At 46.2% G+C, this 10,362-nt stretch overlaps 1 long non-coding RNA gene across 8 annotated transcripts; it reads left to right on the top strand.

Annotated features, from left to right (window-relative positions):
- The first annotated feature begins 3,865 nt into the window (after positions 1-3,865).
- On the top strand, positions 3,866-9,445 carry LOC127344063 (uncharacterized). Of its 8 annotated transcripts, none has more exons than XR_007877719.2 (7): positions 3,866-4,545; positions 5,109-5,198; positions 5,493-5,560; positions 5,680-5,783; positions 6,346-6,494; positions 6,887-7,899; positions 8,735-9,445. It is a non-coding gene; the product is annotated as an uncharacterized lncRNA (long non-coding RNA). The 8 variants fall into 8 exon arrangements; XR_007877720.2 differs by having other exon boundaries at positions 3,867-4,387; XR_011756006.1 differs by having other exon boundaries at positions 3,866-5,198.
- Positions 9,446-10,362: the final 917 nt, after the last annotated feature.

The raw sequence follows: 10,362 nt of genomic DNA, 5'->3' as shown, positions 1-10,362 counted from the left end.
GCACCACCATGGATTCCAACCGTGCGGCGTATGACGACGGCGGGTAAGGGGAGAAGCAGGAGGCGTGCCGCGGCACGGGGTGAAACCCCGGCGGATGCGTCATCTCCCGGCTGCCGCCTGGCACCCCGGCATTGATCTCCGCCTGATGGAGATGATCGATGCCCATAAGGGGATCGAATCGGCCAGGCGGCAGATTCGTCTGTTCAGCTTCCGCCTCAACCATGGCGTCTGTCGATGTGCGCGAGCGCATCATCCTGAATGGTGAGGGTCGACTGATAGCCGGGACCTCTTCTGCTCCTATCGGCGCCACAACTCTTCTGAGCTAGCGCGCCTCGTAGTCGCGGATGACGCCGGCGCTCGCCGCGGCCCGCTCTAGGGTTATCATGGTCGCCGGTGCGGTGGTGGGAGGTGGCGGAGGTGGGAGCGGGGTGTCCATGGAGCGGTTGATGGGACGTTTGGGGAAAAGACAGGTTGGCCCAGTGCAGTCGTGACTAGGAGTCAAGGGAGTGGGGCAGGGGAGTTATGTCGCGTCTCCCGCGTTTCTCCACGTGAGGTGCAGAAAACAAGACGGTATTTGGTTCTCTTGTGTCTGGCTTTGGGGAAACCGCCGATTCAGACGTTCGCGCTGAGCCTGGCCTGGAGGTGCTTTTTTCGAGAATTACGGCGGGGGGGGGGGGGGGGGTTGCTCCCCACCGCTTGCTATATTACTCGACGAGGCTGACAGCCAGAACTGTTGTACAGGGTGAAGAAGGGTGTACACGGGGGAGGGAGAGACATATACAAGCTACATAGCGGAAAACAGGAGGAAGCTACGGAGAGTGTCGAGCCTCCCATGGTCGAGGATTTTATATCACCATCTCCAGAGTGTGAGGTCATCGGCGGCCCGACGAAGAACCACACTCGCCGTAGAGGTTTGGCGTTGAAGACGAGGTCGTTTCGCGCCTTCCAGAGGGACCACAGGATCGTCACCAGACCAGAAAGAGAAGGACCTCTCGGGGATGGTAGTACCCATCCGGTCCCAAACCTCAACAGCCAAGGTGCAGTCGAAGAAGAGGTGTCTCCCCGTCTCTGGGAGATGGCAGGCGGCGTAGATGGCGTGCAGTTTTTGGCGAAGAGGTTGGCCCGCGTGTTGAGCCTGTCGATATCGGCGAGGTAGGAGAAGATCCAGACCTTCGAGGGCAGCCTGAGCCCCCAAGAGGTGCAAGCCGATGCGTCCCGGGGCGGGGGGTGGGGGGGGGACAGCAAACGGTACGCCTCCCGAGTACTGAAAGGAGGAGCGGCCAGACTGTCGATGTAGCGGAGGTCCTGCCCGTCGGAGAGGGCAGTTGCGCGCACAATGCCCTGAACCTCCACCAAGTCGCGCTCGGCGGCCGTGGTGAGCCTGGAGGTGCTTTGAGGGGTGTACTATCCGGAGGTATTCTGGGCAACCAAATGGGCCTATTTAGATGTAATGCGAGCTACCAATGGCGTCCCTAGTATTGAGTACCACGAAATGTTGTGAACTTAGAATATGGAATATATCTCCACAATATCTCCGTGGCGGTAAATGTCTCCGAGTCCGTTTATATTCGGTATCTGCCTGTCAGCAGTTACCGTTTCCTTGTCCAAGTCTTCAAATCAGAAAATATATATGCTAGCGATGAGACGCGACCCTGTCATCCTTGTCCCGGTGGTCTGACAATGGAATCCGTTGCAGAGGAGATCGTGTGGGAGATCCTGCTGAAGCTGCCGACGCGGGACGCCTTCCGCTGCCGCTGCGTCTCCAGGCAATGGCGTGGGATCCTCACCGACCCTTCCTTCATCGACCTCCACGTCCACTCCGCGAATATCATCGCCGGCTTCGGTGGCGAGGCATTGGTCGTCACGGAGATCCGCAGCCTGTGCACTGGCCTTGAGATGGCCTTCATCGACAGGTCTTCCGGGAAGCCCATGTGTCGTGTCACCGGCCTGGCCTCCTGGTACCGTCCCACACACGCCTGCAACGGCTTCCTCCTCGTCGCGGCCGACATGAAAGATAGTCCCGTCTACGTGTGTAACCCGGTCACCGGCGAGAAGCAAAATATTTTGCCACCACCGGAGTCCGAGGACGTCTACAGCCGCAGGTACGCCGTGGGCTTCATCCCGTCCACGGGCCAGTACAAGCTCTTCCGCCTCTGCTTCCGAGATTATGGCGGCTGGCCAGAGACATGGGTAAACTACATGGAGGTGTACACCTTCGGAGAAGAAGGCGGCGGGCCATGGCGGCGGCACCAGCACATGTTCCCGTATAGTATGGTACCCCGCGTCCAACGGCTACCGCCAGTGCTCGTCGATGGCAAGCTGTATGTGTTGATGGAAGGGATGGAGAATAGATGGGTGCCCAAGCCTGATAGGATGCTGGTGATCGACGTGGCGAGCGAGGCGCACGTCACGTACCGCCTCCCGGAAGAGTTCACAGGGGAGAACACGGCATCGGTGTATGCCTTTGAACTGCACGGGCGGCTGTGCGTCGCCAGGCGTGTTGCGAACAAGCAGCTGGTCCATTTCTTGGTCATGGAGCCACCACGGATTAAACTGCAAGACCACAAGAAAGTCAGGAGTCTGTATGGCAGGTGGGAACTGCGCTACACCTTCAACATAGACGAATTCGGCGGCAGTGACGACGGTAAGTTGAGTAGCGCCTGGCTTGACAGCGACAAGATGCTCCGCTATAGACTAGGCGAATCCCTCTACAGCTATGATACCACCAAGGACGACGAGTGGAAGATGAAAAATAAGAAGGTTGGAGATTTCTCGTGGTGGGACTACCAAATTCAGCTTCCGTCTGCGAACGACCAGCGATGGAACGTCTATGGAGGTTACCGTCCCAGCCTACTCTCGCCCCACCATCTTGTCTGTAGGAGAAACGAGGACGGACAAGAATTTCATCATGTCTTTGGGAGAAACGACGACGGACAAGAACAATTTGAACATGCCTTGGCACATGCTTTGCGATGGAAACAATCGTCCAACAAACGGTGCTCCACGTGCCCACCTGATAGCGATAACTATCGAGTCCCTGCTGCCAAGAGGGTTCGTGTGTCAATAACCCAATATTTAATCAACCTACTTGCCGGCTGATGAATCCAAAATTTCTGTTAGTTAACAAAAAAATTGTTCCTGAATTTCAGTCTCAATTTTTTTTCTAGAACTTGTGTTAGTCACTTCATCTCACTTATGCTGATCATATAAGTGAAGTCTCTCATTTCTGGTAGTCTCGCGGTTTCTGTGTTAGTAACTAATAAATCAAGGGAGATTTTATGTTACATTGTACTACATATCTGGCTTGTATATAGTATACTAGCCAAAGCAAGGCGCGGCAGTACGCCGCTGCCGCGCATAGCTTGATTCTTTTAAATGGTATGTATATTGCAGCATTATTTCATAATACATTGGCTTATACGATTTAATAAAACAGAATTGGTGTTCTAGGGACCCGTTCGGTAACGCGCCGGGCTCTGTTCCTTGAGAGCATGGGCTGTCGGCCCATTAGTGTCGAATGGTGCCCGTGCAGTTAGTGAATACCGATCCAGCATGGTTGGAGTCCAAGGCTAATGGGCTTTAAGCTGCTACGAACATTGTCTGGAGATGGATCAGACACTACCTCACGTAACGGTATTGCCGGCACTTTTCTTGGTGGCACTTTAAAATATGCCGCTAATAATAGTGATTAGTGGCACTTTCTAATAAGTGCCTTAAATTACCATCTAATTTGTGGCATTTTTAGAAAGTGCCGTGAATGTTGGATTATTATCGGTATTTTACCAAAGTGCCGGTATTTTTTTCGCGGCAGTTTCTCAAAAAATGCCTGTAATATTGCTTATTACTGGCATCTTACCAAAGTGCTGTTAAAAGTGCCGGCAATCCTGGCATTCCCAGCCCTCCCCAAAAAAACTAAAGGGCCTAAATGTAAAATGCAAACAAACCGTGTCATTTTTATCTCCCGCACGGCCGCACCTACCGCTCTCTCTCGTATCCTCGGTTCCCCAATACGCCGCCGCCGCTCGCCGACGTCCGCCGCCGCTCGCCGACGTCCAACGCAGGCCGCATCCGCCGCCGCCTCCACGCAGAGCTTCTTCTTGGTGCCCTCCACTGGATCCCTACCCGCACCCCGCCTTTCCGCCCCTGAGCGCGACGCTGCGCCTAATCCTAGCCGTCGGGTTCGTCACTGTCGCCGCCACGGTACCGCGACGCCGCTCTGCCCTCGCACGACGTCCTCCTCCCCAGAATCCGTCGTCGGCCGATGTGTGGCGAAGCGGCAGCAGCAGACGCCGAGGCGGCGTGGCACCCGCGCTCGCCGGCGCCGCACGACCTCTCCGACGAATCCGACTACGCCGCCGCCACCTCCGTCTCCTCCTCCATCCACGCGGTACGCGCCCGCCCGCTTCCTCTTCCTCTCCCATCTCCGATCAGTCGCACGGCTCGAGTCGACCCTGGCGCGATTTGGGCCAACCTGCTTCAGCTCCTGCTCAATCGTGCGCTTCAATCCTAGCGCGATTTGGGTCCAGCGCCAACGGATCGCTCGAGGTGAGCTGCGCCAGTGCGTTCTGCGCCCATGCCATCAGCAGGTCGAGCGGCTGTGTTCAATAACACTGCAATTCTGCTAGCCTCCATGATCGTCAGTTGTGTTTAGATCGTGAAGTTTCAGCAAACCACCAGCAATTAGTAGGAGATGGGTCTAGCAAGTTTGAGCTGTGGATTTTCTGATTTGATGTTTTTTCTGTCCAGTTTATGCAAGAACTAGGGATTTTTATTCTGACTTTGTCATCTAGGCTCACAAGTGCCAAATGTATGCGTTGTTCAAGAAACCACTCAAATATAGGCCACTGTCTACACTCTACACTGAAGCTTTTATACGTGTTGATGATTTTGAAGTGGGTTTTTAAATGGTCAGATTTACGTGACCTTTTTAGTTCAGAACAACAATTTCAATGCCATTCCTTTTTGATCAAAAAAGTATCTGATTGTTTTAGATTCCATTATATCAGAATTTCTATGCTAGGAAAACAACCTTCAATACAAAGGCAGTGTGTATTTAACAATGCGATCTTGGCTTTTTATACATGTGTTAAACATTTATGATAGCACAGGTGCAGTCTTGGCAACCTGGGGGTTCCTTGGACAGCGGACAGAAATGGAGCCAGATCGAGTGGTTGAGCTCCGTGTGAGGCAATTATATGGTAATTTATTGATCCAAGTACAATTGTTTGGGTTTTATGCGACTTTCGTCTTCAGTTCATATTACAGAGGTTGTCACTAGATATTCTAACTACAATTTAGAACGAAAGTTGTGTTTGTAACTCAAAGTTTAGCATCTGTACAACAAATAGCGTATTTTTATGCACTATCTGTCAGTTGTCGCAGCAAATAAGAAGGTCCAAATTAGCTTCTCTCTTTTGCGAATGACCGTCACTGTAAGCTTGAAGTTGTGGTCCTATTGAATTCTGTTAATCAAATAAGGTTAATTTTTGCAGCTACTAAGTGGCTCAAGGAAAATCTTGTGTATGGTGCGGCTGACCAAATTCAGAGACAAATAGGCTAGGTGATTAACTTGAATTTATTTTATTATTGTTGAATCATCTCTCAGATTATCTTTTCTCTTACCATGTGCTGATCGGTAGCTCTTCATTATAGATAATCGGTTATTTTTCCATGTGACAGTGGGACTAGCTCACCTCAGTGTATGTGGCACCAGGGGACGAATTGGTGGATATTGCAGGTGCTTCGACTGAAGTTGCCTGGAGGCACCCCCAAACTCATCCGTGGTTAGTTATAATCCTTTTTTCATTTTTCAGAGCTATAGGGTGGTTAATAATTTGTTAGTTTAGCTTTGAAAGCTCGAAACATACCAGCCCCATTGAGCGCCATGACATATTAACAAAGATACAAGTAACACAAATGACATGCCAATAACCATTGAGCGCCATGGGAAATTAATATTTCCATAACTAATAACATGCCAAGTACAAATTTGTTAGTACATGGGAAACTAATATTTCCTTGCACGGATAACTTCTTTTAGTCTTTGCAATGGTTGTCCAAATTTGTACTTCTTCAGTTACTTTTCGTAGGGCATTGATGCGTCGAAACAGTAGTACATTGAGTGCCATGAGCTACTGTTTATTAACAGAGATACAAGTAACATCAGGATTATGGTTCAGTGTACTGGTTTTGAGACATGACATATTAACAAAGGTACAAGTAACACAAACAACATGCCAATAACCTGAATATACACAGTGGATGTGGACTTCTAATTCAAAACAACAAAATATTGCAAATTTAGACTATCCAAGAAACTGAGCAAGATTTTCTTCATGTTTCCAGGACCTTCAGGACAATGGTAGCAGCAAGACTGAACGAAAAAGCTCAAGAAGCCTCACAAGAATTGTCACCCGGCTAGACGGCTGGTGTCATCTTGGAAATACCTTCTTTTAAGATCATCTCTCTGCTTGAGCGTGATCTTCCAGTATCAGGTCTACTTTTTTTCTCTGCTACTTTTCTTTACCTTGAATTATTGCAATTTGCTGAAACTACTTCTATTCTGAGAGAGAAGATATGAGTATCAAGTTAACAATGGTCTTCATAGCTAATCAGGGTTCATATACTAGAACGATTTCATTTACCTTCATTTGGATGTGTGTTATCTGATTCAGATGTTGGTCCTGTGATATTTATACTAAATTTGAACATGCAATGTTTTATTGGCCGGCAACGCAGCACAACAAAAGGATTTGGATTGCAGCTATCTACCTATCCTGTAGCCTTGTATTTTCATTTGCATAAAATCTGGCACTAGAAGTGACTTATAGCAAAATGTGCCATACACTTCATTCTTACACCAGTCAACTATACTCCAAAACTGCAGGTACCACACCTATTCATTCATGGCCTTGTTGTGCGCTTCATATAGCCAACCACTTGAATTCTTCATCATCCTATCTGTTCCTGGATTTTCCTTTGTAGCTTTTGGTACCCATGGGTTTTTTTTTTGTAAGACGCCAGACTTGTTTTACCCGAACTATGATGAGCACTCAAAACAGTCAGAGTCAACTTTGACAGACTTAACACAAACATCAGCTCCCAGAAACATGGACAGAAGCACCAAGACGAACCAACCCACAATATGAGCACCTTATAGCACATAAGCAATGAGAATTCACCACCAGGAAAACAACATACGATTACGAACTTAGAAGCTGATAACACAATTCAAGAAATTCATATCATCAACCAAACAGGATATAGAAAAATTATACCAATGAATATGAGATACAGTTATTCATGACGGAAAAAATGCCCTTTTTATAGCCAAAGATGAATCAAGTATTGTTTAACAGGCGTTGTTCATCAGCAGTGAAAGGCCTTCTGGAAGTTGTTTCTAGATTATTAGTATAACAATGTTTTTGCAATAGTATATGAGTAATTTAGTAATTTCGGTTTTATTAATTCATGGATGATAAAATCTATGGAAGAAAGCATAGTGAATTCAGAGTTAATTTCGTTTCACCAGAGCTGATGCTTTACTTAACCCAAGTCAGGCCCAAAGAAGCTCTAGCTTCTACGAATTTTTAAACTTGATTTAGGACTGCAATGTGCACATTCTTCAGTGTTTCGTGGAAATTCAGGCATCCAACTCAGAGAATAGGGCCAGATGAATGTAAATTTTCCAAACGGGTATTAAGTTATGACTACTAAAAACCATGCAAGTGCCATGTAAAATGATTATGAATTGAAAGCACGCTATATGCAACAACTTTGATGTTTTATGTCTTCTTGATATATGATACATACTTTGGAAACTTCCTTCAAACCCTGAATACCTGCATTTGCCTTCCTTCTGGGTTCAGAAGCATGAAGAGGAGGCAATCTATGTGCACAGTATGTTCTTTTTCTCATCAACTATGTATTCGACATTAATATGATGCTTCCTTTCAGTTTACCTTGCACGTACGACATTAATTAACGAAGATGCCAACTTATTTTATAGTTCATTGTATTGCCAATTCAGTTGTGCTAGCTTCCACATGATATCCTGTTATTCTGCCATGATGCTATGTGTTCGCAATGTTTAGTGAAACAAATTAGCAATATTCCTCTTTTGAGTGCTACAAAGTGAATTAGCAACAATCGTCTTCAATGTCACATGTTTATCCAAGGAGAGACCTTTGAGAATCACAAAATTTCTTGTTATGTTATATATGCTATTTTATTTAGCCCATACTCTCCTTCAGGTATAGAAAAAATCCTCTCAATGCATAGGAATCTATTCAAGGTAAGGCGGCCGTTGAAAACTTATGTGGTGTATTTCTGTGGATTTAGAACACACGATTTGTAGAGATATAGAAACAACTAACTGAACAAAGGTGTCGTAGAACTTATAGAGAACCCCTTTCTTTTTTCTATTTGAGTGCTTAATTTTATGTTTTGGCAGTCATTCCGTCTAAGGTTTGCTGATTATGCAGAGCTTCAATACTCTTAGCGCATAGGCTGCATTGTATGGTTGTTTTGATGTATCATGCAACTACGTTAGCAACGGCAAACGTATGATAAATGTACATAGTTACAGGATAGACCTAGGTCTATTTTGAAATAGGCATGATTTAAGATGAATATATACTTTTACTAATCACCTCGACACTTCTTTTGCTCATATCTTCGACAGACTTTTTTGTGTGGTAATTTGACAGTTTCTTTCTATAAAATATCATGATAGGCCCACAAGCGTATAAGGATATCTTCTCTGGTAATGGCAGTCGCGACGTGCCAGGGCCCTCCTCCAGGAGAGCACGAACCACACCAACCCCAGCCTTCCTCTCAAGAGCCATGAAATCATTGTTCTATCATCCGACAATAAGGATGATGACAACAAGCGATGATCATTTAACTGTGACTCTCTGTATGAGTCTAAAAGCTCAAGTATCATAAGGGGTTTACTGACTAACTGTGACTTGATACTTCAATTTGACCAGTTGGGCATGCCATATGGGAGTACTACTCAGCCATACTCACAGCACACACTGAGTTGCCCCCGGCGCATTTAGTGATGAGATATGGGCACTGTTTTGAATATTTGCAGTAAAGTAGGATATGTGCATGCTTGATGATTCTGATCCTTCTCTTCTTCAGGTGGAATGCAGTTGAGGTCGAAGAATGCCGTTGGAGAGACCAGAGGTTGCCGTGGTGGTGCTTGCCGGAGATCACGGCGAGATGCTCTGCTGGGAGAGGAGACCTCGCCGGCGAGGTTGGGGACGAGCTGCTGGTTAAAGATCATGTAATGATTTTGTAATTTAGATGCTACTTGCAAATGTTGGTTCCATATCCTATAATTTAGATGCCTGGCTACAATTTTAATGCATGATCATGTTACTGTGTTTGATTAAAATACCAGGCAATATGATAACTGCATATATTTGTGCAAGTACTATGATTATTGCTTTGTTTTGAATAGTGCATGTAAACATAATTAAAGGCATTGTTGAAAACAGCCTTCAAATGTAATATAAGGCATCATTGAAAAGTGTAGTCAGTTTTTTTTATGGCATCTTGAAAAGTGCCACCAAAAAGATTCAATGGCATTTTTAAAAGTGCCAGTAAAAAGATTTCGTGACATTTTTCGAAAAGTGCCGGCAAAAAGATTCTATGGCATTTTCGGAAAGTGCCATCAAAAAAAGATTCCATGGCATCTAACAAAAGTGCCGGCAATACTAACTAGCGGCATTTTTGGAAGTGCCTTAAAATACAATTAGCGGCACTTTTTTAAAAATGCCGGCAAAGACCTACCTGGACTGGAATAAACGCAGCACTTTTTTTTGTGCCTTGAAAAATATTTGCCGGCACTTTTTTGTGCCGGCAATCTGGATACCTGACGCAGTGAGAGGTAGTTCGAGTAGTAGAGCTACGACCGGGACTCTGAATTCTCTAAAAAAAGGCCGACCTTCGCGAAGGGAAGACAACTCCGCATGCGACAAGTGGCGCGCTGTGGTGTTAGAAAATTCCTGGGAAGTGGTCTCCCTGCTCGCCACGTGTCGCAAGGGGAAGCAAGATGGGAAGGAGAGAGAAGACAGGGGAGCTGAGTTGTGTCAGTTTTTCCCTTTTTTCTAGATTCGTTTTTTCAAAATGAAATATCTTGAGAACCGTAACTCCAAATTACGAACCGTTTCCACTTTTGAGACCCTCTCGTCGAGATCTTCAAAACTAGATCCCATATTGATAGGTTTCAAGATATATTTTTTTCGTACTTCCTCTACTATTATGGTTGTACTCGTGTTTTGTATCTAACTGTACTCGTGCATGAACTGATAAGTACTTCTGTTTTGAATGTATTTTATGCATTTTTTCCTT

This window comes from Lolium perenne, chromosome 3, assembly GCF_019359855.2.
Source record: "Lolium perenne isolate Kyuss_39 chromosome 3, Kyuss_2.0, whole genome shotgun sequence".
Lineage (NCBI taxonomy): Eukaryota > Viridiplantae > Streptophyta > Magnoliopsida > Poales > Poaceae > Lolium > Lolium perenne.
This window is presented reverse-complemented; position numbering and strand designations above follow the sequence as displayed.